Here is an 11,354-nt window from a genome sequence, read left to right on the forward strand (position 1 = left end):
TGTCCGTTACATCAGTGCAGTAGAGGCATTCCCGCTCACACAACTGGACTTGTGGTGCAGAGACAACGTAAGTGGAATGTCATGTGGAGAATCTGCATTATTTGCCGATCATATGAATGCAAAAATTCATATCAGATAGAGGGTAATTGAAATATTTATCTGAATGTGTCTTATGTCTGTCAGGTACACTTGAGCGATGACGGTGGTATGCCAATCCTTGCACAGCTGCTGTCGTCTGCTGTTCACGAACAACTGCAGCTGAGAGCAGACCAGGTCCGAGCATTTTAAATCTGAATGAGTAAAATCTAAGATGGCGGAGTTCCTATTTTCCAGCCTGTAAACGTTTTCCTCTGTTTCTATGCACAGGCCAGTGCTAGGAGGACATCACCTTGCCCACAACGCAAGTCTGTAGCTGTGTTGCCACCAGCACCTGTCAGAAGCGTGTATCCCAGGTCTCTTGTCAGCAAAGAAGTGCACGTACCCCGCTCAGCTGCTGCTGTCATCATTGAGAGCTAGTTATACCCTGACGTCATATGCTGCTACGATACATACGCATCAAACGGGGCAAGTAACCACAGTATAACGCTAATCAACTTACAAATTACATATACATAGAGGCATTTCCTTTAATCCACCCGACACTGATCGACATATAAGTCACCAGCGGTCGACAGTACTTGCGCTCTGCTTGCGCACTTACTTGTGTGCAACAAGCAAGTAGGCACTCGACAGAGTGCAGTTCTAGTTTACTTTGTGCTCATCAACCTGCATTTCTCCTTTCAGACCAACCAGCCTACCGTTCCTTGGTCGCAGCAGCAGCAGCAGCAGCAGCAGCAGGTTTGTCATCTTTAACCACTGAAACCCTGTATTGTTTTATGGTGGGGAAGACCTGCCCAGTTCAGTGGGCACACCCCATGATGAACAATACTGTATCTGCCTGTGTTGGCAGTACACACTTACTTACGTACTGAATGTTCCAAAGGTTTCCTTATCTTAACATTGATCAACAATACCTGACCACAGTACCTCATTAAAGCAGGTGTGATTCCTGCCTTGATATGTACGACTCGGTACTATAACCAGTTGAGATGAGTGGGAAAAGAGCTGCAAGCTCGTACGGTGTCACAGATGTAAGACAATATGAGCTTGTAGATCTGCTATTTTTGAATAGCCAAAGCACAAATGTTACACAGATGTAGTCTAGTGTTTAATTAAAGGCTGGAGGGTTGATCTAATCCTAAACTCCAAACCACACCAATGGGTCGCCAGGCAACGCCTTGCAACCAAATGATTGCAAGTAGACACATGTAGTTGCAAGCCACCATGGAATTGAAACGCTTGGGTTGACAATGTGCCAATGTGCAACAGGCCATATCACACCAACCTTGCTTTAATCCCTGTATGCATGTGTTTAACCCATTGTGACCTGAGATCAGATTCTAAAAGTGTCTTCTACATCCTGACAGTTTTCTGAAAAAGTCGTTCTTCGATTTTCCAAAAATAGCAGACCTACAAGCTCATAGCGCTATGAGCTTGTAGAGCTGCTATTTTTCAATAGCTAAAGCATAACATAATGCTAACACCAAAAGGGGTTCCTCCCCAAAATGGGTTAACCAATGGAGTGTATTAGAAATAGGTTGTGACAACCACTACGTTGGACCTGTTGCAACACAGATTTCCATGTATTCAGAAATAGGTTTTCTTTGACATAGAAGGTTTCCATTTGACAACAGTATTATTGCGGTGTATGATTTAATGCATGGTCACATTTCCTTTCTCTTTTCATCCACAGGTGGACTTGCCAGAGAGTTCCATCCCACTCAACCCTGTCTGGTTTAGCCCTAGCATCTTGGATGCAATGAATGTGGCTGCTCCATCAGGTGGAAAGGTAATTTCATTGAAAAGTTTACATTGTTTTGCGTCTTTGTGTTTTAATGTACACTCATCTAAATAAGTAAAAGGTACACACAGGGTTTGCAGTGTCCACTGTTTGACATTATAAATGTATTGGACAATGTTTGACTATGCATCATTAGCTCTGTTTGTATACACAGGTCAGTCCTAGGACATCACACCGCGAGGTGAGAGTGCCTCATTCACCCGTTGCCACGGTAAGGAGTTTGTAACCTGTAACTCCGACACTGTTTAGTTTTAGCCACAGTCATGTTTTATCATTGTTGTATCATAGTTCAACAAACACAAAATCTCACTTCTGTGAAGTGAAGGGCGCTCTAATCATCCATCATCATTCATCATGTCATTATGGCCAATCACAATATGCGTCCTCACTTTTGTCTTCAATGGTTGTGTTGCTTTTTAGCTAGTGTCGTGTATTACAACTATTATGTGTATGTGTATGTATTATGTGTATGTGTATTACAACTATTCCACAATCTGCAAATGCTAAATGAGTCTGAAACTACACCTGCATCATTAGCTCCGTTTGTATTACAGGTCAGTCGTAGGCCATCGCCCTCCACCTCTCCAGTGACACCACTGCCCGTCAGAAGCGTGTCTCCGAGAGTTATTGTCAGCCGTCAGATCAGCAGACCAGCTCGTTCACCTGTTGCCACAGTAAGGAGTTTGTAACCTGTAACTGTGACGGTTGCATGTGTTTGGTCCGACGTACTAACAGCCCGACAGGCATAAGTCTGACGACCCTACCCCAACCCCTAAACCTAACCTCACAGGAAGCCACGGGTTAGTTTGAACCTGCCACGCATGTCGGGGGCCACGGGTTAGTTTTAACCTAGACTGGAACTCATCTATGCTTTCTATGGCATAGGCAGCTCCCGGCAGGATCCGCCAGGAGAAACTAGACGCAGCTGCAGGACATGAGACTAATAATTAATTAGGGAGAGAGAGAGGAGTGTGTGCGTGTCAATTTAACAAAGGTGCAGACACATTTTTAACCTGATACATGTTAGTTTTTACCTACCACGCATGTCAGTAGCCACGGGTTAGTTGCAATCGACAACGCATGTTGTGGGACTAATGCCTGTCGTTCTGTTAGTATGTCTGAACAACATATATTTTTATTTAGTTATTTACTTTTATACATCAAACTGCATGTCTTATTTCTCATTACAGACGAGCCAGCCTAGTGTGCAGTCTACTACAAGGGGGCTCGTTCGGGAGCAGCAGGTTTGTCATGTTTTATCATAGTTATGTAAAAACAAAATCACACTTGTCTGAAGTGAGTGGCACTCTAATCAGTTGTTGCGTTTGCATAGAGTAGCCCAGGTGAAAATTATACTTTGTTAATGATTCAAGGTCAAGTTGACCACCTCTCACACACGCGCGCACACGCACACACATACACATGCACGCACTCTGTCTTCCTATTGGCCGGCCTTTACAGAGCCATAACTTTGGTTTGCAACATGCTACAGCCTCGCAATTTGGTCCATAGATGTAGACCACCAATAGGAACGGAGCTGTACTTGCTTAAGCCCCGCCCCTCTGTATTCCTATTGGCTGGCCTTTACACAGCTATAACCACCAATGGGAATGAGCTGTACTTTTTGCTTAAGCCCCGCCCCCTCTGTCTTCATGTTAGAATGCTAGCATGCTAGCATGTTGGGATGTTAGCATTAGCATGTTAGCATTAACATGTTGGCACATTAGCACATGTTGGCACATTAGCTTGTTAGCATGTTAGCATGTTAGCATTGGCATGTTAGCATTAGCATGTTGGCACTAGCATGTTAGCATGTTAGCATGTTAGCATTAGCACGTTAGCACATGTTAGCATTAGCATGTTAGCACATTAGCACATGTTAGCATTAGCATGTTAACATGTTAGCATTAGCTTGTTAGCATTTTAGCATTAGCATTTAGCATTAGCATGTTAGCATGTTAACATTAGCACGTTAGCACATGTTAGCATTAGCATGTTAGCACATGTTAGCATGTTAGCATGTTAGCACTAGCATGTTAGCATTAGCTTGTTAGCATGTTAGCACTAGCATGTTAGCATTATTATGTTAGCATTATTATGTTAGCATTATCATGCTAGCATGTTAGCATGTTAGCATTAGCATGTTAGCATTATTATGTTAGCATTATCATGCTAGCATGTTGGCATTAGCATGTTGGCATTAGCATGTTGGCATTAGCATGTTGGCATTAGCATGTTGGCATTAGCATGTTGGCATTAGCATGTTAGCATTAGCATGTTAGCATTATCATGCTAGCATGTTGGCATTAGCATGTTAGCATTAGCATGTTAGCATGATAGCACTAGCATGTTAGCATGCTAGCACTAGCATGTTAGCATTAGCAGGATAGCATTAGCATGTTAGCATGTTAGCATTAGCACGTTAGCACATGTTAGCATTAGCATGTTAGCACATTAACGCATGTTAGCATTAGCATTTAGCATTAGCATGTTAGCATTAGCATGTTAGCACTAGCATGTTAGCACTAGCATGTTATCATGCACGTTATCATTAGCATGTTAGCACTAGCATGTTATCATGCACGTTATCATTAGCATGTTAGCACTAGCACTAGCATGTTAGCACTAGCATGTTAGCATTAGCATGTTAGCATTATTATGTTAGCATTATCATGCTAGCATGTTAGCATGTTGGCATTAGCATGTTAGCACATTAGCACATGTTAGCATTAGCATGTTAGCATGTTAGCATTAGCTTGTTAGCATGTTAGCATTAGCATGTTAGCATTAGCATGTTAGCACTAGCATGTTATCATGCACGTTATCATTAGCATGTTAGCACTAGCATGTTAGCACTAGCATGTTATCATGAATGCTAGCATTAGCATGTTAGCATGCATGTTAGCACTAGCATGTTATCATGCATGCTAGCATTAGCATGTTAGCATTATTATGTTAGCATTATCATGCTAGCATGTTGGCATTAGCATGTTAGCATTAGCATGTTAGCATGATAGCACTAGCATGTTAGCATGATAGCACTAGCATGTTAGCACTAGCATGTTACCATGTTAGCATGTTAGATAGTATGTTAGCATTAGCATGCTAGCATGTTAGCATTAGCATGTTTGCATGGTAATGTTAGCATGTTAGCATTGGCATGTTAGCACTAGCATGTTAGCATTAGCATGTTAACATTAGCATGTTAGCACATTAGCACATGTTAGCATTATCATGTTAGCATGTTAGCATTATAATTTTTGCCTTAGCATGTTAGCATTAGCATGTTAGCATCAGCATGTTAGAATTAGCATGTCAACATGCTAACATGCATGCTAACATGCAGCCAATATTATATTACCATTATCATTGATGTGTATGATTTGACGTACTTTGCTCCACAGGTGGACTTGGCTGAGTGTTCCATCCGACCAGATCCTGTGTCTTTTCCCCGTGACTTCTCAGATGCGATGGATGCTGCCGTCCGATCCCATGTTTCCAGCTATGTGGGTCGCCCAGCTATTCCATGTGGCAGCGAGGTAATTTGGATGCAATGTTTATGTTGACATTGAAGCGTTTTAAAAAGTTTCTCTCCCTTTCTGACCCAGATAAATTGGTAAAATCTAAGAATGTTTATACTGTCCAAGAGGCGCTATGTCAAATGGTGATGAAACGGTTTGTGTGCTCTTGCTTACATCAGATGTCCCCTGTTGAACGTCGGGAGAAGAGTGCGGTGAGGCAGAGTCAGCAGCCTGTGCAGTCAGTGAGGGCAAGCATCTGTCAAGCGGACATAACCTACATCAACCCCTATAAGCCTTGGCTAGGCAAGTTGAACAGTCAGTGCACCTGCATGGCGCTCACCTTTCTGGCTTTCCACACTGATGGAGTGCGTTTCGACACATCCTCCCTTGACAAAGTGCTTTATCAGGGAGATGATCTCTACAAAGACAATATACGCCACCTTTTTGTGGAAAACCATGAAGCAAAGCTTACGTTCAGGAATCTGACCATAGAGGAGATGCCAAAACAGGTTGTCGTTGAGAGCAATTTCTACAGTGTCAATATGTGGTATGTGAAAGTTGGTTATGTGAACCCATCAGCCAAACACCACACTAACATACCTAAGGATATGCTGTTTCTGGAGCAGGAACTGAAGTGCCTGTCGCAAGAGGTCACCCGTGCTTTCCTGATTGTAAGTCCCGAATGCTTTGCAGTGTTCCGTGACACATCAGGACGTTATGGCGTTTTTGACTCCCATTCGAGATCTGCGACAGGTTTGCCGATGCCTGAAGGAAAAGCTATTCTACTGACGTTCCAAGATCTGAGTGGTTTGGTCCGCCACTTTGACATGCTTTTCAAAGAGCGTTCTCCTTTAGCGCGGTATGAGTTTGTGCCTGTTTCATTTGACCATCACTCCAGCGACGCTCCTGGACCGTCAACAAATGTGACACGTGCGCAAGCTCCTGCAACAATCGACCATGGCTCCAGCGAGATTGCTGCAACGTCAACAAGTGTGACAAGCACACCAGCTACTGCAGAAATCGACCATGTCTCCAGCAAGACTCCTGCACCGTCAACAAATGTGACAATTAGAGCAGCAGTACCAACAGTGCAGAGCAACAGGTGGCATGCAAAGCAGGGTCTGCAGCGAGCGCCACAATTGGTGAGTGCCACTATGTGTCAAGGTGACATACGCACCAATCCTGAGTCAGAGAGGTCAAACACTCAGTGCACCTGCATGGCTCTCACCTTTCTTGCCTACCACAATGAGGGAGTTGGTTTTGACACGGCCTGCCTTGACAAAGTGCTTGTCCAGGGAGATGTTCTCTACGAAGACACAATACAGCATCTGCATTTGGACAATACGCATCAGTCAGATCTCTTGACCATGGAGCAGTTGCCAAATCGGGTCTTCGGCGAGAACAGTGTTTACACCGTTCGCATGGACATGTCAGACCTGAAAGTTGGTCCCTTGAACAAAACAAAAGGAAAGAATTACTCCCTTGCCAAACAGCTGCAGTGCCTGTCAAATGATCTCACCCATGCAGTGTTGATGGTTCATCCTGAATGCTTTGCAGTGTTTCGGGACAGATCAGGACGCTACGGGTTGTTTGATTCACACTCAAGAAATGACTGGGGTATGCCAATATCTGGAGGAAAAGCAATTATGTTGACTTTCCAAAACGTGACTGACTTGGCCTGCCACTTGCGCCTGGTCCTCAAAGGCCGTCCTACTCATGCGTCATATGAGCTCTTGCCTGTTGTCTTTGAAATTGACCAGACACCAGTGGCACCACCTCACAGTGTGCCCTCCCTTGACCACGGCTCCAGTGAGGCACCAGCGGCACCACCTCACAGTGTGCCCTTCTTTGACCACGGCTCCAGTGAGACTCCAGAATATCATCTTTCCAAACTAAATAAAGCAAGGCGAATAAAGAATCAGCGGAAACTTGTGCAGAAACAGCATGAGTACAAGAATGAATCCAGGACCACACGCTGGCTCACTGATGCTGGATTCCGTGAAACACATAAAGCCTTCATGAAAAACTATTGGAAAAAGAGATGGAGCACCGATGCTGTTTTCCGTGAATCACACAAACAGAAGCATAACAACAGATGGAGCACCGATGCTGTTTTCCGTGAATCACGCAAAAAGAAGCAGAAACACAGATGGAGCACCGATGCGGTTTTCCGTGAATCACGCAAAAAGAAGCAGAACAACAGATGGAGCACCGATGCTGTTTTCCGTGAATCACACAAACAGAAGCACCATCAAAGATATCACAATGAAGCTGAATTCAGGCGGCGCCATATACAACTGTGCACCAAGAACAAGATGGAGAGACTCGCAGCAGATACTATACTCCGTATCCACCACAAGTTGCAGTGTGCTATGAGACTAAAGAGGAAATCCATACATATTGCAAACCGCCAGTCTCTACGTGAAATGGAAGCTCTTATGAAAGTTCACATGTCGAAATTCCGAGAACGGATTAAATTAGGGCCCACATTTGTTTGTACGGTGTGCCACAGAGTTTTGTTCGGCAATCAGGTCCTATGGTGCAACAGGGCAAAGTACCTCAAATTAAACCCACACCTGGTAACTGCTTGCTTGACAGCCAAGTATGTGCACATATGTGACTGTGAATGCTCAGCCCCGTGTGACGTTGCAAATGAGAGAAAACAGGAGTATATCTGCTACAGCTGTGACGACAACCTAACAAAAGGGAGGATGCCATGCATAGCAGCTGCTAATAAGCTGGAACCAGCACCCATTCCCCTAGAGCTGCAACTGTTGAATTACCTGGAAAGGCAGCTAATCGCAAAGTACATACCCTTTGCTAAAATTATTTCGTTGCCGAAAGGACGGCAAAGGGCAGTGCATGGTCCAGTTGTGTGTGTACCGTCGGAAGTGGAAGCCACGGTGAATGCTCTGCCGAGGTCCAGACATGAAGACCAGCTGTTGCAGGTTAAGCTGAAGCGGAACATCAAGTACAAGGGATATCAGCACTTCCACACGGTGAACATGACAGATGTGCTGGCGGCACTGAGGAAACTGAAAGTGACTCATCCGGAATACCGTGACATAGTCATTAATGATAATGCCACGTTTGACCGCCTCCAGGATGAACTGTCAGTCGATGAGGAAGATGCACAAGAGGCTGTGTCACCTGTTGCTGACACAACAGGTGAACAGCCGTCTAGCGAACAGGAGGAACTTAGACCCGGTCTGATCTTTGACTCTTGCATGCAGCCTCCTGACATCGCACAGGAAATCCTATCGTACGGTGAGGGGGTATTCAGCATCGCTCCAGCCCAAGGAAACAGACCTGTGGGTATTTTCACCGTCCCCAAGCTTGAAAGCATGGCCTTTCCCGTGCAGTTCTCAACCGGAGAGAATACATTAGATGAGGTCAGAGACATCAAATTGTCCCCAAGTAGGTACTTCAATGCGAGGCTCCTTTCTGTCGATACCCGCTTTGCCACCGACCAAACCTACCTCTTCTTTGCGCAGTTTGTGACAGAAACGCAGCAGGCTACCAACAGCATGTCCATCCAGACGCGGAAGGGGAAAAGATATACCAGGGACGGAAGAACGCTGTCAAACAAAATGCTTCAGGACAAAAACGAGGTAGTGAAGCTCGTCCGTAACAGGGATGCGACGCGCTTCATGCAGCCCCTCAGAGGCACTCCGGCGTTCTGGAGCAGAGCGCTTAAAGATCTCCACGCTATGTGCAGACAGCTCGGAAAGCCCAACTGGTTCATCACATTGAGTGCCGCGGAGATGAGGTGGCCAGAAGTCATTAAGGCCATCAAAGCACAACAAGGTGAACAAGGGGACTTCTCAGAGCTAGACTGGGTTGCAAAATGCGACATTCTCCGGAGCAACCCTGTCACTCTCATGCGATTGTTTGAAAAGAGAGTGGACGCAGCCGTCGCTTTTTTGCTGTCGCCTGCACATCCAGTCGGTAAAGTGGAGGATTACTTCTATCGCGTGGAGTTCCAGGCTCGTGGTAGTCCTCACATACACATGATGGTTTGGGTCAAGAATGCACCAGATGCTGAGGATCCTGGTGTTGACGACTTCATAAACAAGTACGTCAGTTGCAGGATGCCTGACCAGTATGCAGACCCCGAGCTCCACAAAATCGTGTCTGAAGTTCAAGTTCACAGCCGGAACCACTCCAGGTCATGCAAGAAAGGAAATGTGACTTGTCGATTTGGGTTCCCCAAACTACCCATGGACGAAACTATCATCGCACTTCCTCGTCTCCTGTCCTCAGATGATGACGATGCCGGTCAGAAAGACAACAGCGGCAGTGGCCAGAAAGCTAAAGGCAAAAGGCGAAAAGGCTCGCGGAAAGAGACATTGAAACAAAAGGAGGCCAAGGAAAAGCTGGCACCACTGAGAGACATGCTCAATGACCCTGAAGCCTCATTCAGGGATTTGCCAGAACTGCTCAAGAAATGCAACCTTACTCGGGGGCGGTATCTGCAATTTGTCTTTGACCTTAGCACTCTACCGCAAGTTCACCTGAGGCGTCATCCTGATGAGTGCTGGATAAATGCGTACAATCCCCATCTGCTGCGAGTGTGGGACGCCAACATGGACATCCAGTATATACTAGATGATGCATCTTGTGCCCAGTACATGATGGCTTACGTGGCGAAACCGGAACACGAGATGTCCGAGCTCCTCAGCGCAGTCGTTGCGGACGCGCGCAAGTCTAATCCGGACGCCAAAGAAATGGATGAAATGAAGCACATCATGCACACATACGTTCAGCACAGAGAGGTCAGCGCTCAGGAGTCTGTCGCGCGTGTATGCAGTCTCCCGCTTAAAAAGTGCACGCGTCAGGTCATTTTCCTACAGACTGATGAGGATGGCCTGAGAATGAGTCAGCCCATGAGTAAACTGAAGGAGATGGACCCAGACGCAGAAGATGTGTGGATGTCAGGCATTCCCGAGAAGTACTTGAACAGACCAGACGAGCCGGAGTTCGAATACATGTGTCTTGCTGAGTTTGCGTCCGAATACAGGGTTCTGGCCAGCACAAGCAAATTGCAGAATGCACTGCCCCTGCAGAACGACATGGGGTATGTTCAGAAAAGGACCAACCTTGAAAGAGTCGCCGTTATTCGCTTCACTCGATTCTCCGAGCAGAAAAACAAGGAGAAGTACTACAGAGGGATGCTGAAACTGTACTTTCCACACAGAGCAGACAGGGAACTGAAAGGCGAGACCCATGCCACGTATGAGCAGTTCTACGAACATGATCTTGCCAGGACAAGGATTGGATTCCGCGTCCGTGTGAAGGAGATTGTGGATAAGAACAAGGACTTATATGAAGGGCGGGGGAGAATTGTGGATCAGGTACTGGACACGCTTGCGGAAGAAGGAGCAGTTTTCAATGCGTGGAACACTTTTGCGCCAGAGGTCGAGGTCGACCGTTTGGAGTGCATCAGCCTTCGGAAACCCAGCGATCCCCACGAGCGACAAGAGCGAGACGAGGTTCCCGAATACCAAGTCCATCCCGACGCCAGTAAAGCGATGCCAGTGATCGATGCTCCCGAATTGAGCCCGGACTATGTCAGGAGCATGTACCGGAGCCTCAACGAAACGCAAGCGTCCATCTTCTACACCGTGCGTCAATGGTGTTTGAAGCGCGTCTTGCGTGACGACCCTGAGCCCTTTCTTTATTTCATCTCTGGGGGTGCTGGCTGTGGCAAATCCCATGTCATCAAGTGCATTTATCAGGAGGGTACCAAGATTCTCCGCCAACTGCCCAGTTATCGCAACGAAGCAGACATGACCCAGCCCTTGGTGCTGCTGTCAGCGTTTACCGGCACTGCGGCTTTCAACATCAATGGACGAACCCTGCACTCCTTGCTGAAGCTGCCGAGAAGTTTGAAGGAACAGTATGTTTCACTTGGAAATGCACTGGACGACGTG

The sequence above is a fragment of the Electrona antarctica genome (genome assembly GCF_951216825.1).
Source record: "Electrona antarctica genome assembly, contig: scaffold_25, whole genome shotgun sequence".
Taxonomy (NCBI): Eukaryota; Metazoa; Chordata; class Actinopteri; order Myctophiformes; family Myctophidae; genus Electrona; species Electrona antarctica.